Consider the following 10,922-nt stretch of genomic DNA (forward strand, 5'->3'; position numbering starts at 1 on the left):
TTGCAGGTGGTGGTGGGGGGAGTGAAAGGGAGCCTTCAAATGGCTTTCTGCCTCTTAAAGCAAGCAGCCCACTGTAGCCTAATTTGAATAGAAAAAGTGAATACTATTTGCACGTGGAAAGATGATACAGAGTCAGTATAGAGTCTGTTTCTACTGCTGCTGAACTTTCCCCCCACATTGTGATGAAACATTCCTATTCTGCCTTTTGAATAGGTTTAACTGTTTTCTGTCAGACTTTGCTTCAGTGTATATAGTTATTAAAGGATGTTCAATGTTACTTAAGCACAGGGCTCATTTCCAGTGGAGAGAAGAAACAAAGTATTTATTTATTTATTTATTACCTTATAAGGCAGCAGCACATGGTGAAGTTTTCTGTGCCTGTCTCTGCTCCAGCTCTGCTTCTCTTGCAGTCAGCTGGAGCTTCAAAGGCTACAGTATCTGCTCTTCAAAGGCAGTATAGGCTCTTTGGAAATCTGGCCCCACCCCCTCAGCCTTGCAAGGGGAGAGGTTGAGGCCTTACTTGAAGTTACTGCCTATCTGGCGATCCTGCTGGGCTGGCTACTGCTCGGTAAATTGTGAGGAGAGGGGGGATGGACTTCTTTTGGATGGGGGATGGTGGTCTTCAGCCCACACTAAAAGCCTTGCTTGGCTGGGTGCACATGCCCACGAGGGAAGGGCGGCTGTGTGTATGTGTGTGGGGGGTGAACTCTGGCCTCCATTGCAGATCTGGTGTTCCTTGTCTTGCTCAGCTGGGTGCACTTGCTCTCAAGGGAAGGGTGGCAGTGGGGTGGGGTGATCTCTGGCCTCCATTGCAGACCTGGCCTTCCTTGCCTTGCTTGGCTGGGTGCACTTGCCCTCGAGGGAAGGGCAGTGTGTGTGTGTGGGGGGGGGGGATCTCTGGCCTTCATTGCAGGCCTGGCCTGGCTTGCCTTCTCGGCTTGGCTGGGTGCAGTTGCCCTCAGGGGAGCAACACTCCTCTGCTGAAGTCAAATGCATTGGGCCACCACAGCAAGACAAGGCTGGGGTCTGCCTTGTCAAGCGGGCATTGGCAAAGGCAGCAGGGGGGGGGGCGCCTTCAGCCTATACCTTGTCACGCAAGCATACATCTCAGGGGGAGGTCTTTCACCTTTCAGGTGGGGGGGCACAGGAGAGTTCGCTGGCCATGCAAGGCCTGCTCAGCCATCCTGGGCTATTGGGTGAGTGGGAGTCTTCTGTTGGAGGGGGTGGGGGATTCTATATCTTCTTTTCGCACTCAGCAAGGGAACCAGCCTCCAGGTCTTTCCTAAAGATTTCCCCACAAATCAGGTCAGTTCCCCAGGGGAGAGGACTGAGGGCTTTCCTCTCTCACACTTTTTGGAAGAAGTGGGCTACCTTTTCTCTTCAAGAGATAGGTCTCTTTCCCCTGTACCCTAGGAAGCAGTCTCCAGGACTTTCCTGGATATTTCTTCACAGATCAGGTTCAGTTCCCCAGAAGAGAGGATGGAGGGCTTTCCCCCCCTTTATGGAGGAAGTGGACTGCCCTGTCTCTCCAAGAGATAGAATGGGAAGGGCATATAGTGCTCTTCAGCATAGGATACCCAGAGCTTACTAGACAGCTGCTGAAGCAATGTGAAATGGTAAAGCAGAAACAATAAAAGGAGCAGAGGAAAAAAAGCACTGTGATGATCAGTATGAGAAAAAGGCAGACTAAAAAAGCCCAGTTTCTTTACTGGAAAAATAAAATTACAGAAACAAGAATAAAATCAATGTAAGGCCTTTTATTGGACCAATCAACTTAGTGCAAAATAAAATTAACCATGAAAGAATAATGGTGTAAGCCAGAAAGTAGTGGCAAGTCCCAGTCACTACTAAAAAAAACTGTCAAGAAAAGGATTGGTTTCAAGAACTGTTGCAAACTTAGCAGCCAGATAATTTCCCTGTGTGCGGACTGCAGACTGAGAAGCATCTCTCCCCTTCTTTCTCTCTCTCACCCCCTCACCTCTCCTTCCTTTCTCTGTCTCTCCCTGTCATTTGTCCTTCATCTTTCTTTCCCCAAAAAGTAACTTGAAAAGCCATGCATGCCCTATGATAAATGTTTGTGATATTGAAATCTTTTAATATCTTAACTGTTTTCTTTGTGCTTTTGAAGTAATTTTTTCTCCAGATTGCCAGCTCTGAGTTGGGAAATACCTGGAGATTTTGGGGTAGAGCCTGAGCAGTGGGCAATGCCTTCTGACACACTTCCAGTGATGTCAGGGGATGTGCCATATGCAAATAACTTATGCAAATAAGTTATGCTAATGAGTTCCTGGAAAGCTTTTTCTACAAAATGACCCTTGCTTAAGCAAGTATGTCTGTCACATTATATTAGTTCACTCTGGATTCAATCACAGTCTGTACTGTAAATGAAGAGGTGGAATATTGCCCCATAAGGAGGAGTTTCTGGCATATTTATAAACAGAATATATATACCTCACCTCTTGAGCAGTAGAGGTGGGGTGTGTGTATTGGGCGAGTGCAACTTTGGCAGGGAGTATTAGTTGGAGGCAGCAAAAAGGTGGCAGCATTGTTTGGAGTGGGGGGAGATGGACTGGGGAGAGGCAGTAGTAATCAGTAAGGCTCCAGGAGAATCTGTCAGCAGACAACTGTCTCGTTCAAAGGTCAGTGGCCCTCTGATGGGGTTCTGGTCTGAGAGGGCCGACAGTAGGTGGGTCACAGCGAAGCTACCCAATGATGAGGAAGTGGTGACAGACAGAGTTCAAGGCCACTCCTGTGATAGCCACAACTTCCAATAAAAATTGAGGATTGAGCCACCCATTAGGCTTTTATTATATCTACTAGTAATAAGGCCTGTTGTGAATAAAAATACAACGGGCTCTAGAAAGGGGCTCTGGATGAATGCCCCCCAGCCTTGCTATCTTCCACCCACCCAAGTGAAGGCATGCACTTTCCCCACACACACCTGAAGTGGAGCTGATGTCTGTCATCTGGAGAGCAGTTGTAATTCTGAATGATCTCCAGCCCTCATCTGGAGATTGGCAACAGTGGTTCCTCAGGAGGAAATGAGATTGTATCTGTCTGAGGTCTCATCCCTCCTCAAACCCCACCCCTTAAATCTCCAGGAATTTCCTAACCTGGAGTTGGCAACCGTATCCCCTCTTTATCTGTCCCTCTTTCAGCTTTCCATTGCCTTCCCCCTCCGTGCAGCTTCTACATAGGAAAAGGACAATATTTCTTCACACTGGTTGGGGTGGGTGGGGTGGGGAGACCAAAGCAGCTTACATTATTCTCTCCTCACTTTGATCTGCATAACCTTGTAAATTGGGTTAGGCTGAAAGTCTGTGACTGCCCCAAAATCACCCAGTCAGCTTCCACAGCAAAAACTTGGATATGGCAGACCTTGCTCTGAAGCCCCTCCTCCAACTTTGCCTTTCACTTACCTCCTCACCAATGTTCCTTCTAAGCAGCAGAGTCTTGTGAGGAAAAATTCTACTTTGTGAGCTACTGGCATTAAAGTTGTGAACTAATGCATAAATTATTGTGCTCTGGGACCATTTTTCCTGCGCTAAGACAAAAAGGTGTGAGCTGGAGGTTACAAATCTGTGAGCTAGCTCATGCTAACTCAGCTTAGAGGGAACACTGCTCCTCACCCTTGCTGCCTTCCCACCCACCCTGCAGCTGAAACAGACACTGGCTTTCTATTCCCCCTCCTCCCGCATATTTGTGTGTCCCTGTGTCTGTGGTGGCTCAAAGCCCTGAAACAGGTCCAAATGCCAAGACGGAAGAATAATGGCGGGGGGGGGGGGTTGCAGGGGGAGCATGACAACAGACACACAGACATTGAAGCACATCATTCCTTTTGTTTGCAGTGCATTGTTGAAGTACGGTCTTTCTCCACAATGGGGACAAAAGCAGGAAGCAAGCAACCTCAGCAAGGTATAATGACGCAGCCCTCACCTGGAAATTGTTCTCCAGGCAGAAATGGCTAATTTTGAGAGTGGATTCTATGCCTTGGTACCTGCCTGAGATCCCATCCTTTCTTTCAGGATTAGGTTAAAACATTCCACAACCTGTCAAACTCGGGGGGTCATGTACCATCTGGTCTGTGAGTGTCCCAAAATCTATGTAGGCAGCACCACTAGGTCTTTAAGAACCCATGTCCAGGAGCATTAATCCAGAATTTGTTTATCTATCCCAGACGCTCCCCTTGTGAACCATTTTGCTCAAGTTCATCATGGCCCCAGGGATTTTAAATTTGTGGCTATATATAAAATACCTGATCGTGTGGAGGGCCAGGCTGCCAGGCAAATACTTCTTAGAGAAGAATCTTTTTGAACCTTCAAATTGGGGGCTGTGGCACCAGAGGGTCTCAACTCTGGTTTGGATATGACTTGTTTTTTATAGGCACTGAATTAAACCCAAATTATATAAAATTAAACCCAAATAAGATTTGAGATGATGAATAATGAATTGTGTAACACACATTTGGGAGGTTTGGCTGCAGTTTTAGAGTGAATGAATTTAGGTATGTATTTTTTGAGATATTGTGATAATGCATTTTGCTGGAATGTTTATATAAATCAATAAAATATAGCATTGTAATGTTTTAAATCAACAATAAAACTGTGATGTCTTTAAATTAAGAATAAAATTTAACACCATTTGTTTAAAGATTTTATAGAATAAGTATTGCAACTTTGTAACTTTAACTGGCTTCACAAGCAATGAACAGCACAATACAGCTGCAATTAATCCACTGTATAAAGATTGTGTGCGTCACAAATGCTCAGTCTGAGAATTTGGAGACGCCAGCAGTTTGTGCTAGACTCAACGAGATTGTTGTGCGAGTAGTAGTGGTGAGTGTTTTGAGTGTAAAGGAATTTTAAGCATTGCATGGCTGATATGAAACATGGATGTATTTTCGATGCAATTTGCGTTCTGTTTGTATTTTCAGTCCCTCAAATATGTAGCTTGGAGCATGCATGCACCTGAGGAAGCTATTTGGGGAAACGGGGTCTTACTGGCTTACCATCACGCAAAACTTCCATTCAAGGGACTTTGGACTCTTTTGGACTTTGGATTGAGCATAAAGCTCCACGGAGCCATCAGAATTTTATAATTTTGAGTCCTCAAGAGTCTATTGGAAATGGAGTGGACACTCTTCATGATCTGCTTAAAGTGCTTTTGAATGAGTCAGCATGTGCAATTAAATGTGTCTATGAATTTATACAAGTTTTTTTTCCCAAACAATTTTTATTAGTAACATATGGCAATATATTCAATTTCTTATATCATTAATAACTATTTTTTTCTCTATCCCATATATTACTTTCTACCTACCCCTCCCCCCATTACTTGACCCCCGCCGGTGTACTGTAATTAAAACATCATTATAAAAGGTACCCCTAATTAATAAGAACCAAAATTCATAACCTCCTTCCACTTATACTTAATCATTATCAAAGATTGTCCAATGTCCTTTTATCTTCCATTCTTTTTCTACATATCTTCTGAACTTCTTCCACTCCATCTTAAATACTGCTAAATCATAATCTCTTAAAGTTCTTGTTAACTTATCCATTTCACTCCATGTCATAACTTTTACAATCCAGTCCCATCTCTCTGCTTTTTTTTCTTGCTTCCACAACTGCGCATAGAATGTCCTAGCAGCTGAGAGCAAGTACCAGATTAAAGTTCTAGCTTCTTTTGGAAATTTTTCCATTTGTAATCCCAACAGAAAAGTCTCTGCAACTTTGTTAAATTCATATCCCAAAATCTTAGAAATTTCTTGCTGAATCATCTGCCAAAACATTTTAGCTTTTTCACAAGTCCACAACATATGGTAGAAAGAACCTTCATGCCTTTTGCATTTCCAACACCTGTCCGGCATCTTATTATTCATCTTTGACAGTTTTTTAGGAGTCATATACCATCTATACATCATCTTAAAACAATTTTCTTTAATACTCTGACATGTTGAAAGTTTCATAGAGTTCTTCCACAAATATTCCCAAGTTTCCATCTGTATTTCTTTGTTTACATTAATTGCCCATTTAACCATTTGAGATTTCACTACTTCATCTTCTGTAGACCATTGTAGAAGTAATTTATATACTTTTAAAATTAATTTATCATTGTCTCCAAGCAGAACTTTTTCCATTTCTGTTTGCTCTTTTCTTATTCCTTCAGTTTTAATGTCATTCTCCACCAAGCTCTTTATTTGTTGCATTTGAAGCCAATCATATTTATGATTCAACTCTTCAACAGTTTTCAGTTTTATTTTGTCACTTTGAATTTTTAATAGTCGATTGTATGACAACCACTTTTCTTCACCTATCTCAGCTGTTATCTTTATTACTATCCATAATGGTATTCTCTCATCTCCATATTTCTTGTATTTCATCCATGTATTTAACAAATTATTTCTTATATAATGGTGAGAGAAAAAAAAAACGTCCATCTTCTTTTTTCCATAATACAAATACGCGTACCAGCCAAATTTATTTCCGTGACCTTCCAGCACTAAGAGTTTTTTTATTTAACAACGTTATCATTCTTTTATCCACACTGAACAAACTGCTTCCTGATATAATTTTAAATTCAGTAGTTGAAACCCACCTCTTTCCTTTGCATCTGTCAAAATTTTCATTTTAATCCTTGGTTTCTTCCCAGCCCATACAAATTCTGAGATTTTTCTTCGCCACTTATCAAATTGTTTACTATCCTTCACAATAGGAATAGTTTGAAACAAATACATTATTCTTGGTAAGATATTTATTTGAATTGCAGCTATTCTACCCAACAATGACAAATTAAGCTTGTTCCATTTTAATATATCTTTATCCATTTTACGCCATAACTTCTCATAATTGTTTTTAAACAGATCAGTATTCTTCATTGTTATCTCCACCCCCAGATATTTTACCTTGGAGGTGACTTCACAGCCCATTAGTCTCTGTAGTTCTTGTTGCTTGTTCTTCTGCATATTTTTACATAATTTTTTTATTTCTCTCTATTAATACAAAGTCCCGCCAACTCCCCATATTCTTGTATTTTAGCTAACAACAAAAGTGTAACTTGTATGGGGTTTTCATTTATAAACATTATATCATCAGCAAAAGCTCTGTATTTGTAAGTAAATCCTTTTATTCTTAATCCTTCCATATCTTTTTCTTCTTGGATCTGCATCAATAATATTTCAAGAGTCATTATAAACAACAATGGTGAAAGCGGACAGCCTTGTCTAGTAGCTTTGCTAATTTTCATCTCTTCTGTAAGATCTGCATTTATACATAATCTTGCACTTTGTTCAGAGTATATTGCTTTTATCATTCTTATAAAACTTTTTCCCAACTCCATTTTTTCCATTACTGCAAACATAAAGTCCCAATTTAAATTGTCAAATGCTTTCTCTGCATCTGCAAAGAATAATGCTACTTCTTTTTCTGGATGTCTTTCATAATATTGTCTCTTATTTGCCTTTTGGGAAGAAACCCTGCTTGATCTTCCTTTATAAAATTTATCAAATGTTGTTTAAGCCGTTCTGCCAAGATTCTTGTAAATATTTTATAGTCATTATTTAATAGCGAAATTGGTCTATAATTTTTTACGTTCGTGACATCTCTATCTTCCTTAGGTATCAATGAAATAACAGCTTCCTTCCATGTGTTTGGTATATTCCCTTTTATTCTTATCGTGTTCATCAACTTCTGCAATTTTGGTATTAACTCATTTTTAAAGGTTTTAAAATATTTAGCTGTATATCCATCTGGTCCAGGTGCTTTTCCATTTTCCATTGCATTAATTACTGCTTCAATTTCTATTTTTTAAATAGGATCATTCAAAACTTTTTGCATATTTTCAGTTAAGGGCTCTATTTTTATCTTTTGTAAATATTCATCCATCTTCCCTTTCTTTATTTTAACACCTTTAAACAATTTGGCATAGTACTTAAAATTTCTCTTTTTATTCCCTCTTGGGAAACCACTTCTCTTCCATCTACCACAATCTTATTAATAATTTTATTTTCTCTCTTTTTCTTCAATTGCCAAGCCAAATACTTCCACGGTTTATTTGCTCCCTCAAAAACATTTCTGTTGAAGTCTTTTCAAACTCCATTCCACTTCTTTATTTAACAAATGTTTCATTTGAGTTTGTAATATTGTAATTTCCCTTAACATTTTCTTTTTCCCTGGCCTTTTTCTCAACTCCCCTTCCTTTTTCTTTATTTCATTTTGAATGTCCAACAACTGTTTTTCTTTTGCTCTCTTATCTTTATTATTCAAAGTAATCAATATTCCTCTCATTACTGCTTTGTAGGCAGACCATCTGAAATTCTATATCCTCTTTGTCATTCATTTGGAAAAAAGCTTTAGTTTCATTTTCTAGGTATGTCACTGTTTCTTTATTCTGTAGCAAATCTTTATTCAATCTCCATCTCCTCAACTTCTTGGACAATTTTGTAATCCACATTATTGGGTTGTGATCATTACCAATTTTAGGTAGAATCTCTATTTTCTTTGTTATAAGACCTAAATCTTTAGTCCCCCACAACATGTCAATTCTAGAAAAAGTTTTGTGTCTTGCTGAAAAAAAAGTATAGTCCCGAACCTCAGGGTTAAATTTCCTCCATATATCTTCCAAATTTTCTTGTTTAACCAATTCAAAAAAAGACTTTGGCAATTTTCCTTCCTTGCTATTATTTTTTTTCCCTCCAGACCTATCCAATAAGTTCTTAACTGTTCCATTAAAGTCACCCATTATCAAAACTTGGTCATAAGTCAGTTCATCAAGCTGTTGCATAATGTCTTTTTAAAAAGCATCTTTTGCACCATTAGGCATATACAGTCCCAATAACAATGTTTTCTTTCCATTTAATATTGTTTCTACTGCTACAAATCTTCCATTTTAAACACTAATTTTGGCTCCAATTCTTGTTTAATATAAAAAACCACTCCCCTTTTCTTCTGTTCAGCCAATGAAAAAAATTCCACTCCCAATTGTTTATTCCATAAAAATTTATAATCCTTTTGTTTAATGTGCACTTCTTGCAGACAAATTATATTACAATTTTGTTTCTTAATCCAATGAAATGTTGCCCTTTTTTGTGGTGAATTTAGTCCATTTACATTCCAAGACAATAATTTGTAATCCATCGTGGTGCAAATTCTTCATTTTCTTCAAAAAATCTATGCATTTCCTGCGGATTTGTAATTGTGATTCTTTTCCCTTGAAGTTCAAAACTCAAACCTTCAGGTATTATCCATCTAAACCTCATTCCATTGTCTCTCAATTTTTCTGTCAATTTTTTATATGTTCTTCTGTCATTTATCACTTGCCTTGGCAACTCCTTCATGATTTTCACTCTACTGCCTCCCACTATCAATGTCTTTTCAAAGTTTTTGTTCATGATCCTTCCCACCATTTCCTTTGTCATATCTTATAACAACATCCCTGGGTAAATTATTTTTCTTGGCATGAAGTGAATTCACTCTGTACATATAGTCATACATATTTTTAGACTGTTCAGGATCTTCCTCTAAAAATTCTGCAATTATTTTTATTATATATTCTTTTAACTCCCCATCCTCCTTTTCAGGTACTCCTCTCAGACGTATCTGAGTTTCCATCAATTTGCAGTCATGGATTGTCACTTTTTCTTGCACTTTCAACAAGGTGGAATCATATACTTTCATTCTCCCTTTCTTAGAAGTTTCCTCTGTTTCCTTTCTGAGATCTTCCATGTCTTTTTTAATCTCTGCAATAATTTCTTTTTTCAATTCATTTATCATCTCTCTCGCACCTTTCATCATTCTGGCCTCCATTGCCTCTAATTGGTCCTGCATTTTTTCCAATGAAGTAGCCCTTGTACAGGGCTGCTTGTGTTCAGACATTTAAAAAAACAGCAAAAATTTGGACCTCACCAATTTCAAATTCGACTGTCAGATTCAAAAGAATAGGACTTGCCTTTTATAACAACTCCAATTTCGCCATCCTCAGAGCCCCCAAAGTCAAGATATTTCTTTTTAAAGTTTTTAAATCTTTCAAAATGGCAGTTGCAACTTTTTACTGCTCCTTACAATTTTCCCTCCCTTTTAAAAACATCTGAGGTCTACACAAATAATAAGTCCAATAATATTTATCTTCTTACCCTCTTCTCAGTTAATTCCAACAATTTTTAATGTCCCGAATTCTTTAAAAACATTTTAATTTTGACCTCCCAACAATGGCCGCCGATGTTTCTCAATGGTAGTATATTCCTAGAGTAGGTTTTCCTTCCATTACTTCCTGCTTTAGTTGCCACGAAGTCTCATTCACACTAGCAAGGAGATCTCACGATACTTGATGTACTTCCTGGATTGCTTGAATATGCTGCAGGTCTGTGATAATGGTGCTCTTTTTTCCAAAACCACAAGTAGACTAAACAATAAATTCCTTTGCACTTTTTAGCACTGTCCTTTATATTTATAAAGTCCAAATTTCACCTCTTCCTCCCCTCTTCTTCCAGACTTTCTAGATTTTCCTTTCCCACCTTTTACATTTATTCCACTAAGCTGTAAATTGTCCCGGAATGAAAAATAGTAAACAGTACCTTCTCTTCCAAATTATCCAAATTCCCACCGGTCTTGTGTAGCTTTAAATGTTTAACAATGTACAAGAAGGTTAGGATCTGTTGAGCTTATGTCAAATAAATGATTCTGAAAACTTCTGCAGATGATGAATATGCAACTCTTCCTGGAGACCCCTCAAAAGCCTCAAAGGAGACCCCCCCCCCAGGACTTCCTTTTAGTCAAGGTAAATCTCCTCAAAGTTTCCTGTGCATATCTTGGACTAATCTCTGACTGAGAAAAGTAGGCAGTAGGCATTAATTTGCCTTCCACTACCCCGAACAGAAGTTCCAGCCTGCTCCTGTTATGAGAAGCAGCTCAGCTCGACATTTTCCT

At 39.0% G+C, this 10,922-nt stretch overlaps 1 long non-coding RNA gene across 1 annotated transcript; it reads left to right on the forward strand.

Moving 5' to 3' along the window:
* Window positions 1-341: 341 nt before the first annotated feature.
* On the forward strand, window positions 342-5,206 carry LOC132566660 (uncharacterized). Its single transcript, XR_009555069.1, has 3 exons — window positions 342-568; window positions 3,849-3,915; window positions 4,934-5,206. It is a non-coding gene; the product is annotated as an uncharacterized LOC132566660 (long non-coding RNA).
* Window positions 5,207-10,922: the final 5,716 nt, after the last annotated feature.

This window comes from Heteronotia binoei, chromosome 2 (genome assembly GCF_032191835.1).
Source record: "Heteronotia binoei isolate CCM8104 ecotype False Entrance Well chromosome 2, APGP_CSIRO_Hbin_v1, whole genome shotgun sequence".
NCBI classification, from domain to species: domain Eukaryota; kingdom Metazoa; phylum Chordata; class Lepidosauria; order Squamata; family Gekkonidae; genus Heteronotia; species Heteronotia binoei.